Source organism: Macrobrachium nipponense, chromosome 17, assembly GCF_015104395.2.
Source record: "Macrobrachium nipponense isolate FS-2020 chromosome 17, ASM1510439v2, whole genome shotgun sequence".
Lineage (NCBI taxonomy): Eukaryota > Metazoa > Arthropoda > Malacostraca > Decapoda > Palaemonidae > Macrobrachium > Macrobrachium nipponense.
The window spans coordinates 84,335,979-84,354,807 of NC_087210.1; the positions used below are offsets into that span (position 1 = coordinate 84,335,979).

The 18,829-nt window shown below is 49.3% G+C and overlaps 1 pseudogene; it reads left to right on the plus strand.

Moving 5' to 3' along the window:
• The window catches only part of LOC135195974 (ribosome-releasing factor 2, mitochondrial-like), a 35,086-nt pseudogene that overhangs the window by 2,060 nt on the left and 14,197 nt on the right, over positions 1-18,829 (plus strand).

Consider the following 18,829-nt stretch of genomic DNA (forward strand, 5'->3'; position numbering starts at 1 on the left):
TCCTTTTGTGGAAAGAGGAAAGTTTTTTGTTCCTTAAGTACCAATCCAACATTAGTTTCAGGCAGAAGTTTCTTGAGAATGTTAGTAATGCACTGCAATGCTGTGATGTTTCTGTATTAGGAACTGTTTTATGTGGTTTTACAGGAGACCACTACCACAGAGCGAATGCTGTTTTATAGTGGCCTTATTCGCACCGTTGGTGAAGTTCATGATGGAGATACTGTTATGGATTATATGGAACAAGAGAGAAATAGAGGTATGTAAACCTTAAGTTAATTCCAAGTAATAGAATTTTTTTTTTTTTTTAGTACAAACCCATTACTTTATGTTAGTCTTGTATGTCTGCAAAACTTTCAGATAATCTACAGAAGAAGAAATCATCCCATTTCATATATCCAGGCTCCAGTGGCCCTCAGGTGGCAAACTGAGCCACTGCTTTTGTGTTGGCTTGAACCAGCTGTGAGGTAGCAAGGGATTTTAAAAAATGTTTATCTTTTCATATAGGGCATTTGTGTTTCATCTCACACCCATTATTTAAGATTAGTCTGAATAGCATTTGGGTGAGAAGGGGTCTGTAGCTGTTGCCTATAGAAAATGGAACCAGGCCCCGGTGGAGCCAAAGGAACATCTAGAGAAAGTTTCTATAGTACCCTAAAGTTTTAGGGACTTACAAAAAGGTCAAGAATTGGACTGAAATTGTTTTGGCAGGGTTGTGGGATATACAGTTTGAACTGATTAAACAGGAATATATTTGAGGAGATTAGTCTGTTATGTTTCCCTCCATTTCCTATCAGGACTGAAAACATTTGGTCTACTGTTCCCACCAGAACATTTGAGATATTGAAAGATTTGTGTTCAGAACTCACAAATGGCTTTCAAATGGGCTAATGAAAGTTCTTTAGAGGTATCATGTCAAAGTGAGTTACATCAGAACTTAATACTAAAACCTGGAGAGGTTAAAACACCCAAAATTCTGTGTCATGTTACCTGCACTTAGTATGCCTGCTCTTCAGAAGTATTATATAAAAGCCCACATAATACCTGGTCTAAAGTTATGCAGAGTTAGGTATGGCATACTAGTTCTAGTTTCCAGAAGTTATAAAAAGAGAGAAAAGCATGAACTTTACAGTGCAGTTGTTTTAGTTTTAGTATTATTGCACATCTTAGTGCATAATGATGCTGAATATACAAGTACGTATAACATGTGCATAATATCCCTGAATATAGTGTACTGTTCTTGACTATCAAAAGTTCTATTATTTTTTATTTTTCTTTTGAAGGCATAACCATCACATCTGCTGCTATCACTTTCCCATGGAATGACCACCGAGTAAACTTGGTGGATACCCCTGGCCATGTGGATTTTACCATGGAAGTTGAACGAGCCCTTAGAGTACTGGATGGAGCTGTTGCAATTTTTGATGCCTCAGCAGGTATGAGTCAGCAAGGTTGTGTGTTAATAAAGCTTTTATGTACTGTATGTTGTGTGAAATAGTTTCAGATTTGAGAGAGAATATGTTACAATTATGTTTTTGTACATGAACTTCCCTGCCAGATATATACTTAGCTATAGTCTCCGACGTTCCGACAGAATTTCAAATCTCGCGGCACACGCGACAGGTAGGTCAGGTGGTCTACCTTAGACCCGCCGCTGGGTGGCGGGCGCCAATGAAAACCAACTCTATCTCTCCAGCCAATTTTTTTCTGTCGCTGAAGCGATAACAACTGTTGTCGTTTCTTCCGATATATTCTTCATTTCTCGCTTGCCTGGAGATTGATTTGAACATTTTGGTGACCGTATTCCCTCTATGTTGGCTTGGGCATACGCTGATTGTGGACCGTTATTGACTTTGCGCTGGAATTTCCTGTAGAATGTCTGATTTTGATTCTGTTTCCAAAACTCCGGTTTTGTTTAGAGTATGTGTGACCGATGGATGTAAGGTGAGGTTAACCGAAAGCTGCGGTGGACCCTCACACTTTCTGTGTTAAATGTAGGGGGAATGAATGTTCGTTTAGTAACCCGTGTCAAGAGTGTGAGGTTTTGAACGAAGATGAATATAAGGCTCTTTCTTCTTATATTAGGAAACTTGAAAGGGATAGGGTACGTAAAGCTTCTTCCAGGAGCTCGAGCAGGTCGAGAATGAGTGAGAATGAAACTAACATTAATGTAGTTTTAGAACCTTCCTCCCAGGTCTCAGCTCCTGCTCCCCCCGCACCGAAGCCGTAGATTCGTCTTCGGAGGCGGCGGCCTCAAAGCTTCCTTGTGTTCTAAGGAAGACAAGAATCTTCGTACTGAGCAAGGTAAGAGTGTCAGTGATGATAAGTGCAGTGTACCCAGTGATGTGGTGGGGTGCGTCTGACCGGCTCCTTAGTGCCTCCAGGCCTAGACCTCTTCCAGACTCCCAGTTCCAGTGGAGGAGAAAGTCGAAAGCCGCAGGAGGGCTAGGGAGAGCCCCCACCGGTCAGGCGTCCCCTCGGCAGATCCTGAAGTTCGCTCCCAGGCTGCCTTGGATCGTAAGAAGAAGAATATTCTTCGCCAGTGTTTTTCGTCATCCTCTTCTCTCGCGAAGCGTGGGTGGAGCTCTAAGGAGGCGTCACGCCCGTTGAAGAGGGCTGCGGAGGCTCCCTTCAGTACGTTAGCGTCCAGCCCAGAAGACTTTTCTGATGTAGCTTCCTTGCAAGCAAAGAAGCCTAGGAGATCAGGTGATCGCCCTCCTTCTCCCGCGCCTCGCGCTGAGCTTGCTTCGGAAGAAGATCCTGGGGACTCTCCTTCTCGAGTACTAGCGGGCCTACAGCTCAGATCACAGCCTTGGCGGACTCCTTGGCATCGAGATCGCGTAGAAGGAAGGTATTTGTCTCTCCCGATCAAGAGCTCGGAGAAGCGTTTTCCGTCGGAAAGATCGCTCTCCTTGTAATCGCGTTCTCCTTCTTTTGAGGATTCTTCTACTCATCGTAACATTTCACGAGAGGAACACCACTCCCGCTCGGAGGTGTCGAGACGCCATTCGACGGATAGGCGCTCCTTGGATTATGAAGATATTTCCTCAAATCGGATTCCTGCCTCGGGTAGACGCTCAGCCCCTTCTGTTTCTCCTTCTTCTAGAGTTCGTGCAAGAAGAGAGAGTCGCTCAGGTCATAGAAGACTTGGTTCGTCGTCTCCGTCTCTTCTTTATTCTCCTCGTCTTCTCAGAGAACCTAGGGAATCCCTTCTGAAAAGTAGGCGCACTTCTCCTTCCGACTACGGTAGTCGGGCGTCGGAATAAACGTGACTGGTAGGCGCTCATCGCACGGAGTTCGACTCCTCCCTGTAAGACATCAAGGAGTCTAGTAGGAGCCCTGCTCCTGGTAAGCGTCATTCGTTTAGTAGCTGTTCTCCTGGAGAAAGACACCTTGATTCTCGTTTGCTTCGTTCTCCTAGTAGGCGCTCTTCGTTCTCGAGACTCCCTACTCCTGATCGGTCTCCTCTTGCTAGAAGTCAAGAACGCCTCAAGCGCCCTGATTCTGTTAGGCGTGCTCGGAGCCTTACAGACGTTCTCCCCTGGTAAGGACCAAGATCTCGCAGAACGCCCTGTTTCGTTTAGCGCTCGGAGCGTAGGCAGCCGCTCTCCGCTTCGTAGGCATCAAGAGCCTCTAAAGCGCCCTGCCTCCTGAAAGGCGCCCTATTTTTAGCAACGTTTCGCCGCTTGGTAGGCGCCAGGATTCCACTAAGCGCCCTGTGACAGATAGGCGCTCGGCGCCTAATAGCCGCTCTCCTCACGATCGGCGACAGGATCTTAGCAGGCGCTCTCCCTCTCATAGTTTCCCTAGGGATAGACGTGGTCTTTCTAGAGAATGCGAGTTGTTCCGACACGGCATACAAACCTTCGGTCCTTTTACAATAGAAGGTTACTAGCGGCAGCTGGATAGGTCGTAAGCTTTCGAACAAGGGGTTTTTCGGTAGTTAACTGCTTGTCCGACAGGCGCGCGCTGGCGCGACTGGGAGGTAAACAAATCACTTTTGCTTTCGGCCTCACGGTGGATGGACGTGTGTGTTCGCTCTCTGCCCAGCTGCTCGTCGTTTGCTTTCTGTTTTGTTTGTAATTGTGTATGAAAGATTGTAAGTACAGTATTCTCTCTTTCATATTAATTACGCTGATCATTAATGATGGAATCTCCGCGCCTCGCTACCCCAAGGAGACTTTGCCCGGGTACCGAAGGGCGCAAATGTGGGAAATTCAGATCTTTTTCCCCGAGATAGACCCTCATGTTTTGTGTGCTCGGTGCCGGGGGCGCGAATGCACCCGGCCGAGCCCTGTGATGTTTGTATGAACTGGTCGGTAGGCGCAGTGGACATTGTATGAGGGCAGGAAGAAGCGAAGGCCTGCAAAGGAGTCGTCGGAAAGCTCTCCCGCGACTCCTTTGGTAGACGGACACTTCGTCTTCTTTCCTGCCGCCCGCTCAACTTCCTCGTATCGCGCCTTCCCCTTCGGGGGGGGTGTCTAGGTCCTTCTCCTCTCCCGATGTGTCGAGTGTGGAGGAGGGCGCTAGATACCCCGACGTAGATTGTACTCTGGGTCCTCTATCCGCTCGTCTTCGCGCGAGCGGGTAGAGGATCCTCCTAATCACCCGACTTTTACCTCCTCAGGTGCGGTTGCCGTGAAGGATGACCTTGGACAGGTGTGGGCGTCGTTGGGACTGCAGGGCGTGCCGAGTGTCAGGGGCTGCTCTATCATCTCGCTGGCTCCGTGGCGGTTACGCACGCTACGGTAACAACCACCACCACGACCCTGACAACACCTGGCTACGCTCACCTCCTCACTGGTGTACACCCAGCACGCGGTCTCTGTAACACCAACAACATCGGTGCAGGGGCCAGTCGCCGTAACTCGGGGGAGTGTGATGCCGCCACCTGGGTTTGCCGTGCTGCCGCGACCGGACTTCATGTGCCCGAAGAGCCTTCGCCCCTGGACCTCCCACCGGTACTGATGACGTCTGTGCCGCTGGTGTTCGACCAGCTTGTATCTGCCGTACCTGCCGTGACCACTGCTGCTGTTCCTGATCCTGTTCCTGCCGTGTCTGCTGCCGTTCCTGTGATGCCCGCACCTGCTGATGTCGTTTCCCGTTCCTGGCGCCGCTGCTCCCGATGCTGGTCTGTTCGGACAGGTACGTCCGGGCCCTGTTGCTTCGGCAACAGCAGCCCCGCTCCGTCCTGGATGACAGACCTGACATCGGTCCTGAGGAGGTTGACGAAGAAGAAGAAGAAGAGGAGGAAGGTGTCGTCGTCGTCTTCATCGTCTTCTTCGTCGTCGTCGTCTGCCGCCTCTTCCCCTTCTTCCTTCTCCTAAGGCTCCCCCGCCTAAGAAGAAGAAGGTCGCCTCCCCCCCCCCCTAAGAAGTCTCCTTCGGGAGCTTCTAAGGGCCCGTCTCGCTCTGGTGAGACGGGGGGTTCTTCCGCTGGTCGCCCTGCTCCTTCGTGAGCAGGACCCGTCCTCTTCTCCCGCAAGGAAGAAGACTACGGGGACCAGAGGGGTGCCGGCTAACACCGGCACTTCCTCACCTGCTGTCAGTGGTTCGGCCACAGCAGCAGGATCCGGCTCGGCCGCTCGTTCGCGAGAGGTACCGAGTGTACGGTCGCCTACCAGCGACCGTGCAGCCAGGAACCAGACCCCTGAGTCCGCTCAGCGTCAGGTTCACGGCACGGAGCGGAAGACTGGTGACAGCCGCTCACGCGACTCTCACCAGACCAGCTCTCGCTCTCGCGGCGAGCAGCTGGCTACCCGGGCGGACGTGACGGTCCATGACCGGCCACGGGCTGAGGCTGGGAAGAGGTCCCCCCGTTCGCCGGCACCAGCCACGGCTGGTACCAGCGACGTGACGCGCCGTGAGGATACGCACCGGTCTCACCGTGACAGTGGAGCTCGCCGGTCGCCTGACCGTCACTCTCACAGAGAGCGATCGGGTACGGCGACCAGCACCAGCTCCTCTTACACACGAGACGGGCCGCTGTTCTCGGTCCAGCCGTTCTCCACAGCGAGACGGCTCGACTAGGCCTGCAGCTCGATCGCCACCGCGGGTTGACGATCGCCTGCAGTCTTCCAAGCCCGCTGGTTCTGCCAGCGAGCGAGGAGGGAGCGTCAGGTCTGCCTCTCCCATAGCCTTCAACTCCTCGGGTTACACCGGGAGGGGCGAGGTATTGAGGATTGATCGTGAAGGGTGCGCCCTTCAGGATCCCGCCACGTCGTCGTACGTACCAGGCTCGTTCTCGACCACCAGGTCTTACGCACAGGTGGTTGGAGGAGACCGAGAGGGGCTGTCGCTGCTCCTCTCCTTGAGGGAGGAGGGTCTCGGGAGGTACTCCTGTTCGAGGGACTGGACGGTCCGACTCCACAGGATGCTATCACGCCCGAGATCCAGAGGAACTTTGCCGAGGTTATTGCGCTGATTCGTCAGCACAACGACCTCGGGGAAGGATCGCCGCTCCCCACCATCCGAGCCCACGTCCCGGCTCGAGTCGTTCTGGGGCCCGAAGAGGGAAACCCAGACCGACGGTGGGTTTGCCGCGGTCAGAGCTGGCTGACTCAGTGCTGGACCGAAGTTGAATGCTTGTCTCTGGACAGGACGGTTCGCTGAAGTCTGGCAGGTCTAGCAAGCTACTTCCACCTCCTCTGCTACGACAGCGGCGGTTTTACGTGCCATCTGAGGATCCGATGCCGCCCAAACAGGTGAACCCGGAGTTAGCGAGGCTGACTCCGGGTGTGTCTCTGCAACAGCTCCTGTCCGAGAACCTGTGGTTCTCGCAGCAAGAGGCACTAGGCCTGGAATCTAACCGCCATGGCAGCTTTACCCAGGGCCGTCTCCATGGCGTAGATCTGTGGTCCCTCACAGTATCTAAAAGGTCGCAGCCAAACTCTGGGGGAATTTCTCCCACCGAAGATGACTCGGCCTTCAGGAGACTTTGCAGTCTGGGGGAGCCATCTCCTTCCTTGCCCACCAGACGGTGAACCTGTGGGCCAACCTGGTTCTCCGACGAAGGGACGCTGTCCTTACTCGGGTTTCCAGGGCGGCCGGGCGTGAAGCGGCATTGGGTCTTCGAAACGGACCTCTACGGAGTTCCACGTCTCTCTTCCCACGAGAGATGGTGGACGCTGCGGTGGACAGACGGCGCACTGATGACAGTGACCGTCTGGTTCACCAGGCAGTCTCGAAGGCTTCTGGGCAGCCTCGGACTGCGGCCAAGTCTAAGAGCTCGGCTAGCGCCTCCTCGGCTGCTAAGACGGTTGCTGCGTCGAAGCCCCGAGGAGTGACTCTGTCTTCTTCGACTTCTGGTAAGGGGGGCCGTAACCAGCCCTCCTCCCAGCCCTCCTCATCCCGTGGAGGCTCTGGGAAGAAGTCGAAGAAGGGGGGAAACGCTAGGGACGGCGTTCCCCCTCACCTGCTGCCGGAAGTGGGGGGGTGCCTGGCCAGCCATTGGGCAACTTGGCAGCGCTACGGCGCCGAGACCTGGATAGTAGATGTCCTTCGGGAGGGATATCTATTACCCTTCGAATCTCGGCCACCCCTCACCTCCAACCCGGTCCAACAGCAGCTCGTACGTCCCCGGGTCACCGAAGGACGTAGCACTCAGACAGGAGATCAAGACCATGCTGAGCAAGAGAGCTGTAGAGATCGTCACGGATCAGTCACCGGGCTTTTACAGTCGACTCTTCCTGGTGGAAAGTCTACGGGAGGCTGGCGCCCGGTGATAGTTTTTTTCTCTCTCCCCTGAACCGGTTTGTTCGCCAGACCCGGTTCACGATGGAGACGCCACGCTCAGTGCTCGACTCCATCAGGGAGAACGATTTCATGCTTTCAGTGGACTTGAAGGATGCGTATTTCCAAATACCCATTCATCATCCTCCAGAAAGTACCTCCGCTTCATCCTCGACGGGACGGTGGTACCAGTTCAGGGCACTGTGCTTCGGTCTCTCAAACCGCCCCACAGGTGTTTCACTTTGCGAGTGTTCACTCTGGTGTCTTGCTGGGGCCCATTCGCACGGGATACGTCTGATGAGGTATCTCGACGATTGGTTAGTCCTGGCGAGGCTCCCGCTCGCAGTTGCTACAGGACAGGGATCGACTGCTCGAGTTCTGTCGCGATCTGGGGATCGTGGTGAACTTCCGAGAAGTCCGATCTCGAGCCCAAGCAGAGGATGAAGTACCTGGGTATGCTGATCGACACGGTAGCAGGGCGAGTCTTCCCCGCAGACTCGCGGATCAGCAGATTCAGGGAGGCAGCCAAACCAGTTCCTGTCTCGGCAGGAACAGGTAGCTCAGCGATGGGCAAGTCGTGATCGGACACCTGTCGTCACTCGAGAAGTTAGTCCCTCACGGGCGTCTTCACCTGCGGTCTCTTCAGTGGAGACTAAAGGAGAGTTGGTCACAGGCGACGGATCCCCCAAGCTTTGTCCAGTGTCACTGACACAGGGAGGTGAGGCAGGACCTAGCCTGGTGGCTCGACGACAGGAACCTCTTAAGAGGAGTGCCTCTGCGCACTCCCCCCCCGGACATGCAGCTGTTCTCAGACGCATCGACCGAGGGATGGGGCGCACACCTGGGGAGGAGTTTTTGCTGACTTCGGGAGAGTGGGAAAAACGAGAACGACAAGCACCTTCACATCAATGTACTGGAACTCAAGGCAGCGTTCCTCGCTCTCCAAAGAGTTTCAGGACCGCTTGATGGGACACTCAGTGGTGTTGATGTGCGACAACACCACGGTGGTGGCTTACGTCAACAAACATGGGGGGCCTAGTGTCCCTCCCGTTGTACCAGTTGACTCGGCAGGTGCACGAGTGGGCTCAGGCACACTCAGTAGAGCTGTCGGCACGCTACATTCCAGGGAAGAGGAATGTAGTAGCAGACACGCTCAGCCGTCGGGATCAGGTGATAAGGACCGAATGGTCTCTACACCAGGACGTGGCGGAAAGGCTCTTCGACCTGTGGGGGCTGACCAGTCGTGGATCTGTTTCGCCACCCACCGGCACAACAGGAAGCTCCAGGTGTTCTTCTCGGCCGTGCCGGACCCATGGGCAGCTGCAGAGGACGCTCTTCAACACCCGTGGGACAACCTCTTCGCCTATGCCTTTCCCCCGTTCAGCCTGATTCGCAAGGTGATCAGTCGAGCGCTGGTCACGAATCTCAGGATGATCCTGGTGGCTCCCAAATGGCCACAGGCCATTTGGTATCCGGACCTGCTGGCTCTCCTCGCAGAGAACCGACGAGAGATTCCCCCTTGGCACAACCTTCTCAGCCCAGCCACACGTCGAGCGGTTACCACCGAGCAGTCCAGTCCCTACGTCTTCACGGCTGGCTGTTATCCACCATCTCTTGCGAACGAGAGGCTTTTCTCGTAGCGCAGCAACAGAGATGGCTGGAACGTCCGTCATCCTCTGCGGCTGTGGTACCATGGGGAAGTGGGCCGTCTTCTGTGGTTGGTGTCGTAGACGGGGTCTATCTCCTCTCAGAGCCACTCTTCAGCAGGTAGCGGATTTCCTCGTGTTTCTTCGCCGAGAGAGCTCCTATCAGTCCCCACATGAAAGGATACAGAGCCGCCTTGGCGCTCGTCCTAAAACTGAGGGGGTTGGACATCTCGAACTCGTTCGAGATCTCCTTGCTGATGAGGAGCTTCGAGAGGTCTTGCCCACCCAGGGAACTCAGGCCCCCTGCGTGGGACTGACTCTCGTCCTTAGGAGTCTGACTCGAACACCGTTCGAGCCACTCCGAGAGTCGTCAGACAGGGATCTGACCCTCAAGACCCTCTTCTTGCTGGCCCTGGGGCATCGGCGAAGAGAGTAGGGGAACTTCATGGTTCTTTTCCTATGATGTACGACACTCCAGGGGATGGGGATCCGTGACGCTCGATTTCGTCCCGAATTTCGTTGCGAAGACTCAGACCCTTCAGTCCCTGATGACAGGTTCGAGTCATTCACGATTCCCTCCCTATTGGACTTCACCGATAATGATACGGATGAGATGCTGCTTTGTCCTGTGAGGGCGCTACGGCGCTATCTGAAGAGAACTCGTCACCTCAGGCCCTGAGTGCTCGACGCCTCTTCGTTAGCACCGGGGTCACCAAGAAAGAAGTATCCAAGAACACTCTTTCTTTCTGGCTGCGTGAGGTCATCAGGAGGGCGTATGAGGCTGATGGTAGTGACGACATCCGTACGTTCCCGTCCGAGAGCTCACGAAGTCAGAAGTATTGGCCCCTCGTTGGCGTTTCGCAAGAACTTCTCCGTGGCGCGGTCCTGAAGGCAGGGGTCTGGTCTAACCAGACTACCTTTACGTCCTTCTACCTTCGGGATATTGCCCACAGGTCCTTGGACACCTTTTCCTTGGGGACCCGTGGCTGGCTGCTCAACAAGTTGTGTAGCTAACCCAGACCCTCGCAGGCTGAACAGCATCGAGTCCTGGTGTACTGTGTGGATGGATGTGTGAGTGAGTGAGTGACTGGCTCTCTCTTCCCATCTCTTCTTCCCCTCTACCTGCGGGCAGAGGGCCATGGTCGTCACTACGCTGATGAGGACGAGATGCAGGTGAGCTATATGACAGAGCCCCATCCTGTCCCTTTCACTAGGGATAGGAGCAGAATATCCACCACTTCCTTCTGCAAGGGGGGGAAGTGGATGCCTACAAGAGTCAAACCCATGACTTTATATTTGCTCCTGTACAGGAACAAGTTCTTGCATTGCTGGTACTAAGAGATGCGCATGCCCCTCTTCTTAGTACTCGGTCCAGAGGTCTGACCATTGATCCTGCGGTGCACACCCCGATCAATCGGACAGAGGCTTGGATCCCTCCCTCGCTCTTACGACCAGGGAAGCTTCCAAGGTAGGGCGAACACAGTCTGTTCACAAAAGACTCAGATTCCACCCACCAAGAAGTGAGTCTTCCTATTGTAAAAGGACCGAAGGTTTGTATGCCGTGTCGGAACAAATGACAATTTGTCCAAAATTGCATTTTTCCTAACTATACAAACCTGATGTCCTTTTACACATAGCCCCACCTCATGCCACCCCTCACTCTGCAGTTTTTGCTTGGGCCAAAGCAAAAGTGATTTGTTTACCTCCCAGTCGCGCGCGCGCGCCTGTCGGACAAGCAGTTACTACCGAACCCCTTGTTCGAAAGCTTACGGACCTATCCAGCTGCCGCTAGTAACCTTCCTATTGTAAAAGGACCTCAGGTTTGTATAGTTAGGAAAAATGGCAATTTTGGACAAATTGTCATTTTAGACAAGAATTTTCGGATAAGCGCCCTTCTTTTACAACTCGTCGTTCTCCTGTACGCCTTTCTACTTTGGAATCTTCTCCTCATTCAAGACGTTTGTCTCCTTCATCGCACTGTACCCCAGCTAGGAAATCATCTAAGGATTCTCATAAGGATCCTCATCCCCTCGTTCTCCTCCTCAAGAAGACCAGGAAGCCTCTGAGGAAGAAACTAATACATCGGCAAACAGTTTCTTCGTACAAGAAGCTCACAGAACTTCTCCTTCAGGAGTTCGGAGAGTCTTTGAGCCCTACTGCTCCTCCTTCTCCACACTCGTTGTTCTCCACAGCGAAGCAACGAAAGGATCTTCGTGTGTGAGAATGAAGCCGACTCTTTCTATGAAGAAAGCGCTCAAGAGTTTTCGGTTCATGGATGCGTACTAAAGAGGAAGCGGGGAAAACAATGTTTGCCTTCCCTCCGTCGAAGCTTTCAGGAAGGACAGGATTTTGGTATGAGACAGGAGAACCCTTGGGACTGGGCCTTCCGTCTTCAGCTGACGCAGATTTTTCGGCACTAGTAGACGCCACTAGAAGATCAGCTTTGAATCGGCAGAACAATGTGGGCAATGAATGAAATGGATCACATTCTAAAAGGCATTTTTAGAGTCTTGGAAGTTTTCAACTTTCTCGATTGGTCCCTCGGAGTCCTAGCCAAGAAACTCAAGGACCGGACACGTTTTTCTCCGGAGGATTTGAATTGTGTCCTTATCCTGTATGGATAATCGGTGAGTAGATGGGGCCAGCGAAATAGCTTCACTGTTTGGAGCAGGGGTCTTGAAGAAAAGATCAGTATTTTGCTCATTTTTAACAAATCGGTCTCACATGCTCAGAGATCGTCTTTGCTTTTTGTTTTGTCTCTCTCTACACAGCTGTTTCCTAAACCACCTGGTTCAAGACATTTCGAAGGCTCTCTCTGCCAAAGCTACGCAGGACCTTCTAGCACAGTCTGCAAGGAAGCCGCGCCCTACCTTCCAGACTAAGACAAAGAAAGCTAAGCCGACCTCTCAGGAACCCTTTCGAGGGGCATCTACCTCTAGATCCTCTTCGTTCAAGAGGTCGGAAACCAAACAAAGAAGAGGGAGGACTTTTTACGAAGTCAATCAAACCTCCCAAGTAAGACTCAAGTCCTTCAGACAACTGTAGGCGCCAGGCTTTTACAGTTTGCAGAAGTCTGGGCCCAGAAAGACGCAGATGCCTGGACCCTGTCAATTTTGAGGAAGGGCTATCTAATCCCGTTCTTTTCGAGGCCTCCTTGACGAATACCCCGAGGGAGTTGACGGCCAGATACAGGGACCCCATCATGAATCAAGCCCTCTCGACGGTAGATCCATATGCTGGAAAAGGAGGCGATCGAACTAGTGGCAGATCATCTTTCGGCAGGCTTTTTACAACCGCCTGTTCCTAGTTCCAAAATCCTCAGGGGGATGGAGACCGGTGTTGGATGTAAGCGCCCTGAACTTCTTCGTCGAAAAGAAGAAGTTCACGATGGAGACCACTGCCTCGGTGTTAGCGCAGCACTCCGTCCAGGGGACTGGATGGTGTCCTTGGACTTACAGGACGCTTACTTCCACGTACCAATCCATCCTTTCCTCGAGGAAGTTTCTAAGATTCATGATGGGGGGAAGAATCTTCCAATTCAGGGCCCTGTGTTTTGGCCTCTCCACGGCCCCCCAAGTCTTTACGGCCATCATGAGGAATGTGGCACAATGGCTTCACCTGGAAGGGGTGAGGATTTCGCTCTCTCTCTCGACGATTGGCTTATAAGGGCCAATTCCAGAGATCGTTGTCTGAAGGACTTGAAGAAAACCCTGGATTTGACTTATTCCTTAGGACTTCTGGTCAATCTGCAGAAGTCAAGTCTGATTCCCGCTCAGAGTGCGTTTATCTGGGGATCCAGATGAACTCTCTGAGTTTTCGGGCTTTTCCGTCACAGGAGAGGATAGCCCGGGGACTCGAAAAAGTAACAACCTTCTTAGGCAAAGAAGTATGCACAGTGAGGGAGTGGATGAGTCTGCTGGGGTGACGCTCTCCTCACTGGAGCAATTTGTTTCCCCTAGGAAGGTGCACCTGAGACCGCTCCAATTCTTTCTTCATCGGAATTGGAGTCGTCCTTCTCAGGATTTGAAGTTTCTCCCTGTCAATTACTCTTCAAATCAAGAAGGAGTTAGCATGGTGGGCGGATCCCGACAAGTTCTCGCAGGGACTGCCTCTTCAATCCCAGAAACCCAGCCTGGTGTTGTTCTCCGATGCGTCGGAAACAGGTTGGGGGGCGACCTCTGGGAACCAAGGAGGTGTCGTCAGGAACCTGGATGGGGGACCAGTCTTCCTGGCACATCAACAGGAAAGAACTAATAGCCGTGTGGCTTGCTCTGAAGGAGTTCGAGTCAGATGTGACAGGAGCAGTTGTGCAAATAAACTCGGACAACACCACGGCTCTTCTGTGGACAGAAGAAAGGGGGATAAAACTTCTCACCAGATTCGTACAGGGAGAAAGGAATGTAAAGGGCAGATCTCCTCACAGGAAAGATCAGGTTCCTTCCCACAGAGTGGACTCTGCACCAAGATGTTTGCCAGAGCCTTTGGGAAGTTGTGGGGCAGGCCTCTCTAGACCTGTTTGCAAACTGCAAAGAACAAAAGACTGGAGTCTGTATTGCTCTCATCTCGGGATCCAGGAGCAATAGGGATAGACGCCCTCCTACTCGGATTGGAAGGACCTCGATTATCGCGTTTCCCCCCTTCAGATTCTGGGGTGTTTGAACTTTAAAAAAGTTCGCAGAGCCGATTTCCGCAGGATGACTTTTGATAGCTCCCTTTTGGCCAGCACAAGATTGGTTCACAGAGGTGCTGGAATGGCTATGAGATTTTCCAAGATCGCTTCCCTCTAAGGAGCGATCTACTCAGACAGCCCCACTTCGACAGGTACCACAAAACCTCCCGCTCTCAGTCTGACTGGCTTCAGACTGTAGAAACTGGGTCAGAGCGAAAGGCTTTTTCGTCGCAGCTGCTAAGGCAATCGCTAGAGCGAGTCTTCCCACATTACGAGTGTACCATCGAAGTGGGATGTCTTTCAGAAGATGGTGCAAGAGGAATAACGTTTCCCTCTTCCAGTACCTCTGTGATCAAATTGCAGACTTCTTTTTATTCTTAAGACAAGAATGTGGCTTAGTCGTTTCGACGATTAAAAAGGCTATCGTAGTATGTTGGCGAATGTCTTCAGGCACAGGGGCCTCAACTTATCGAAGATAAGGACCTACAGGACTTATTAGGTCGTTTTAATACAACGAAAATGCAGTATCCTAAGACACCTAGCTGGAATTTGGATGTAGTCCTTCAATTCCTTGGTCCTCTAGTTTGAACCCCCTAATTTCAGCCTCATCAGAGACCTTACAGGAAGACTCTGTTTTTGATGGCTCTAGCTTTCCGCCCGAAAGAGTGGGAGTGAGCTTCAGGCGATTGAGGGTAATGTGGGTTTTTAAGGAGGACTCTCTCATTTGCTCTTTTCCTTTCCTGGTTTTTTTTCTTGCAAAGAATGGAGAAACCATCAAGTCCATGGCCCAAGAACTTCGAGATTCGTGGGTTATCTTCTTTGGTAGGAGAAAACCCAAGAGAGAACTCTTTGCCATGAGAATGTGAAATACTACCTTAGAAGAAAAGAGCAACTGAAAGCCAACCGAGAGGTCCCTGTGGGTTTCAGTAAAAAGAGCCTACGTCCATTGCGAAGAACGCATTGCCTTCTTTCTTGAGAAGCCTCATCAAAGAAGCACAACGATCCTGCAGAGAAGAAACATCTTAGGCTTCTTAAGTGAAAGCACACTAAGTAAGAGCCATACAACTTCTCTTGCTTTCACAAGAATATGTCCGTGCGAAATCTGATGGAGACAACATTCTGGGAGATGTCAGTCAGTGTTTCGCGAACCACTACTTACGTGATGTGATGAAATCACTTACGAAAAATGCTTCGCCTTGGGCCCGTACGTATCTGCGGATTCATGCTGGGGGCAGGAGCTGGAACTCATCCTGTTTAGTAGTATAAATTTTTCCCCCTTGTAGTTTGTTGTTGTTGGTTGCCTTCTTAAGAGGATGCTGAAGGCATCTCTTTAGGTCGTAATACTAATCTTTAGTAGTTTGGTTAGGTGGTCTGATGAGTGTGGCTCCTTGCAGTAGTAGTGGTTAGGACCTGTTAAGATAGGGACGAACTCCCTTTAACAGGATCCGACTTGGATTCTACCACACAAAGGGATCACATATCCCAGTGGTAGATCCGAGAGTCTTTCAGCATCAGTCACGTCCTAGCTGTAGCTCTCCAGGCAACGCAGACTCAGAGATAATATCAATGAAGTCTTCTGCCTGAACAGGTAAGAACCAAGGTTATTTATATCCTACAACATCAGTTGTTTCTTATCTCTCCTATTACTTTAGCTGTCTCTTACCCTCCACCAAGGGTGCCAATCAGCTAAGTATATTATCTGGCAGGGAAGTTCATGTACAAAAATGATATTGTTAAACTACAATAAAGTTTTGTACATACTTACCTGGCAGATATATACGTCTAATGGCCCACCCAGCTCCCCTCAGGAAGACAGGTGAAAAGAGAAAAAATCTGGCTGGAGAGATAGATTGGTTCATAACGCCCGCCGCCACCCAGCGGCGGTAAGGTAGACCACACTGACCTACCTGTGCGTGTGCCGCGAGATTTGAAATCTGGTCGGAACGTCGGAGACTATAGCTAAGTATATATCTGGCCAGGTAAGTATGTACAAAACTTTATTGTAGTTTAACAATATCATATTTCTTATAGTAGACAGCTGTGTTAGTATTATATAGTAGTTTAGTATTAATGTAAGTCAAGACAATTAAAATTGGAAGATGAAATCTAAATTTTCCAAGTTCATTGCTATACATATATTGATTTACATTCTTTCAGGGGTCGAAGCACAGTCCATTACAGTTTGGCGGCAGGCTAATTCATACCAGGTACCTCGTTTATGTTATCTAAATAAAATGGATAAACCCAATGCTGATGTGTCACTCTGTTTAGATGCCATCAAGAGAAGCTCCATGCTACACCATTACTTTTACAGCTTCCATTAGCTCAGGGTAATGCCTTTAGTGGTGTTATAGATCTGATTACCATGAAGAAATTCACCTGGAACTCAAAAAAAAAGGTGATAAAGAATACATGTCTCAAAAAATGCACTATTTTGATTTATCTTTGAAAATTATCATGAAAAAAGATGCAGTAATTCCTTTCAGATTGAATTATATTTGAAGTGCATAGTGATTATTTGCAATACAATACATCATATAGTGATAATGATTGATATTTTTTACACCACAGAGATTACGGAGAAGCTTCATCAAGGAAACATTGAATGCAGATGATGAAATGTGGGATCAGGCATTTCTGGCAAGGTGTGAATTTACTGATAAGCTGACTGACATGGATGTTAAATGGCAGAGTACGTGCTTGAAAAAGAATCTATTGAAAACATCCCTACAAAGTTGTTAATGGAAGCCATTCGCAGAGTGACTCTGAAACAGGTAATGGAGTATATGATAGGTAACCCTGTAAATTTAAGTGTTCCCTGTATATTTTGGATTTACTTTTTGAAACTTGGATACTTATATGCTTGTCTTCAGATAGATGACAGAGCTGTTTAATTAGCTTAATCTAAAGGTGCCTTCGAGACGCAGTATAGTCAGTCTGAAGGGACACCTACAAAGAAAGATAATTTTAAAATAGATTTATGTGAATTTCCTTCAATATATTTCTGAAATGGCTGCAGTACCGGCACAAAGTAGTATTCAGAACTAGCAGATAGTTATTGAACCAATTTTAGTTCAAGTTTCTGCTGGGGGTAGCTTAGCTACTACTTGGGGAAATTTGATTCCTGTGGTCTATTTTTACCTTTGGATATCTTAAACATTTAAATCTTTATTTTTACTGACTTCTTATTGAGCACTTTTCTAGAGAGTACCAATAAGCAGTTCTATGCACTTGATATATCTGTGTCTGCTTGATGTACGTATTAGGGTTTTTTTTGCTTGTATGTACTCCTAGTTATCTTTCATGGCCTTTAGGAATGTGACTTGAATTGATCAGCATACTCTTTAAATAGCATGTAATTAATGCTTCATATAGGCTTAGTATTAGCTCTTGTTTCTTAGTAATTAATTGATGTTTAATGTATCTAAGTATAGCCTTACAATAGCCTTAAATGTACCCCAGCTTAAATTTGAAATGCAGAAAATTTAAAGAAAATGGTTACAATTATGTTAGACTTTGAAGCACTGGATTTTAAAGCTAGGAACATAGTACAGTCCAACCTTCTTAAACTGGCACCCTTGGGTACTAATGGGTCCCAGTATGCTTTGTACCTCATGGGACTTCACTGAGTCTTGCCACTTAACCTGATCACTTTTCCAAGAACTCAGCTTGACTCATGTTGGATACAGTCAGGTCTGGGATACTGCGGCTTTTTACCTCCCTTTTGAATTGTGATTTGGGCTCAATTAGACTGATGTGTTGTGATAAAACAAATTAAGTTTTTGTAACAAACCTAGGTTTTTTGCATAAATCCAGCAATTATGAATTAAAAGCCTACCTCCCAGCCTTTCATTCTGAACTGTTTTAGAATCAGTCCATGCGTGGAAATCAGTGAAACTGCTGTAAGAAGTTGGGTTATTAGTAAATACTTCCTTTAGAACCAATGGGTGTGACTCATATATGAATACTTTAATTATGACTCATAAATAAGGTAACAAAATTGTTTTTAATTAAGACTCCAGAACTTTTATAGTCATGTATGTTAAATTGCTGATATGATTTTACATAGTTTAGAGACCATGACAGTAGTATACCTTTAGGATGATAATTAATTACTTTTTCCAGGTATGCTGTACCTGTCCTCCTAGGTAGTTCATACAAAAATATTGGAGTGCAGCCACTTCTAGATGCAGTTGTTGATTATTTGCCAATCACCGTTGGACATCATTCACGAGACAGTAAAACTCTATTCTCCTTCATTATGCGCCATGGCATTTAAAATAGTCCATAATAAGCAGCGAGGTGGTATGCTGACCTTTTTGCGCATCTACTCTGGACATTTGGAGCAAGTACAGTATGATTATTATTATTATGATGTTAATATCCCCTTGCAACCAGGGTAATTAGTATATTACAAGAAAAACTACTTATGCTTCATAATACAAGAACCATTATGATACAAAAGTCCCCATGATATGTGAATTTGAATTGAAATTTATTGCCTGTGAGATAATTGGCTCATGAGAATTTGAATACAAAGCTAAATTGATTAGTTTTATCACAAAGTTGTTGCTTTATGGTAGTCAAATTGTGTTTCCAGCTCAGTTTCAGAATGGCAGCCTGTTACATTTCCTGTAGGTTTAACACCACCTTTAGGTCAGATTCCAGGAAGAAATTACCTGGTAGAGGAAAGGATCTAGCTTATTTATAAAATCATCTAGACTGGGTATTTTGGAATTGTAAATATATGGTGTCATAATGGGCTTATCATTACAAAGTTTCAGTCC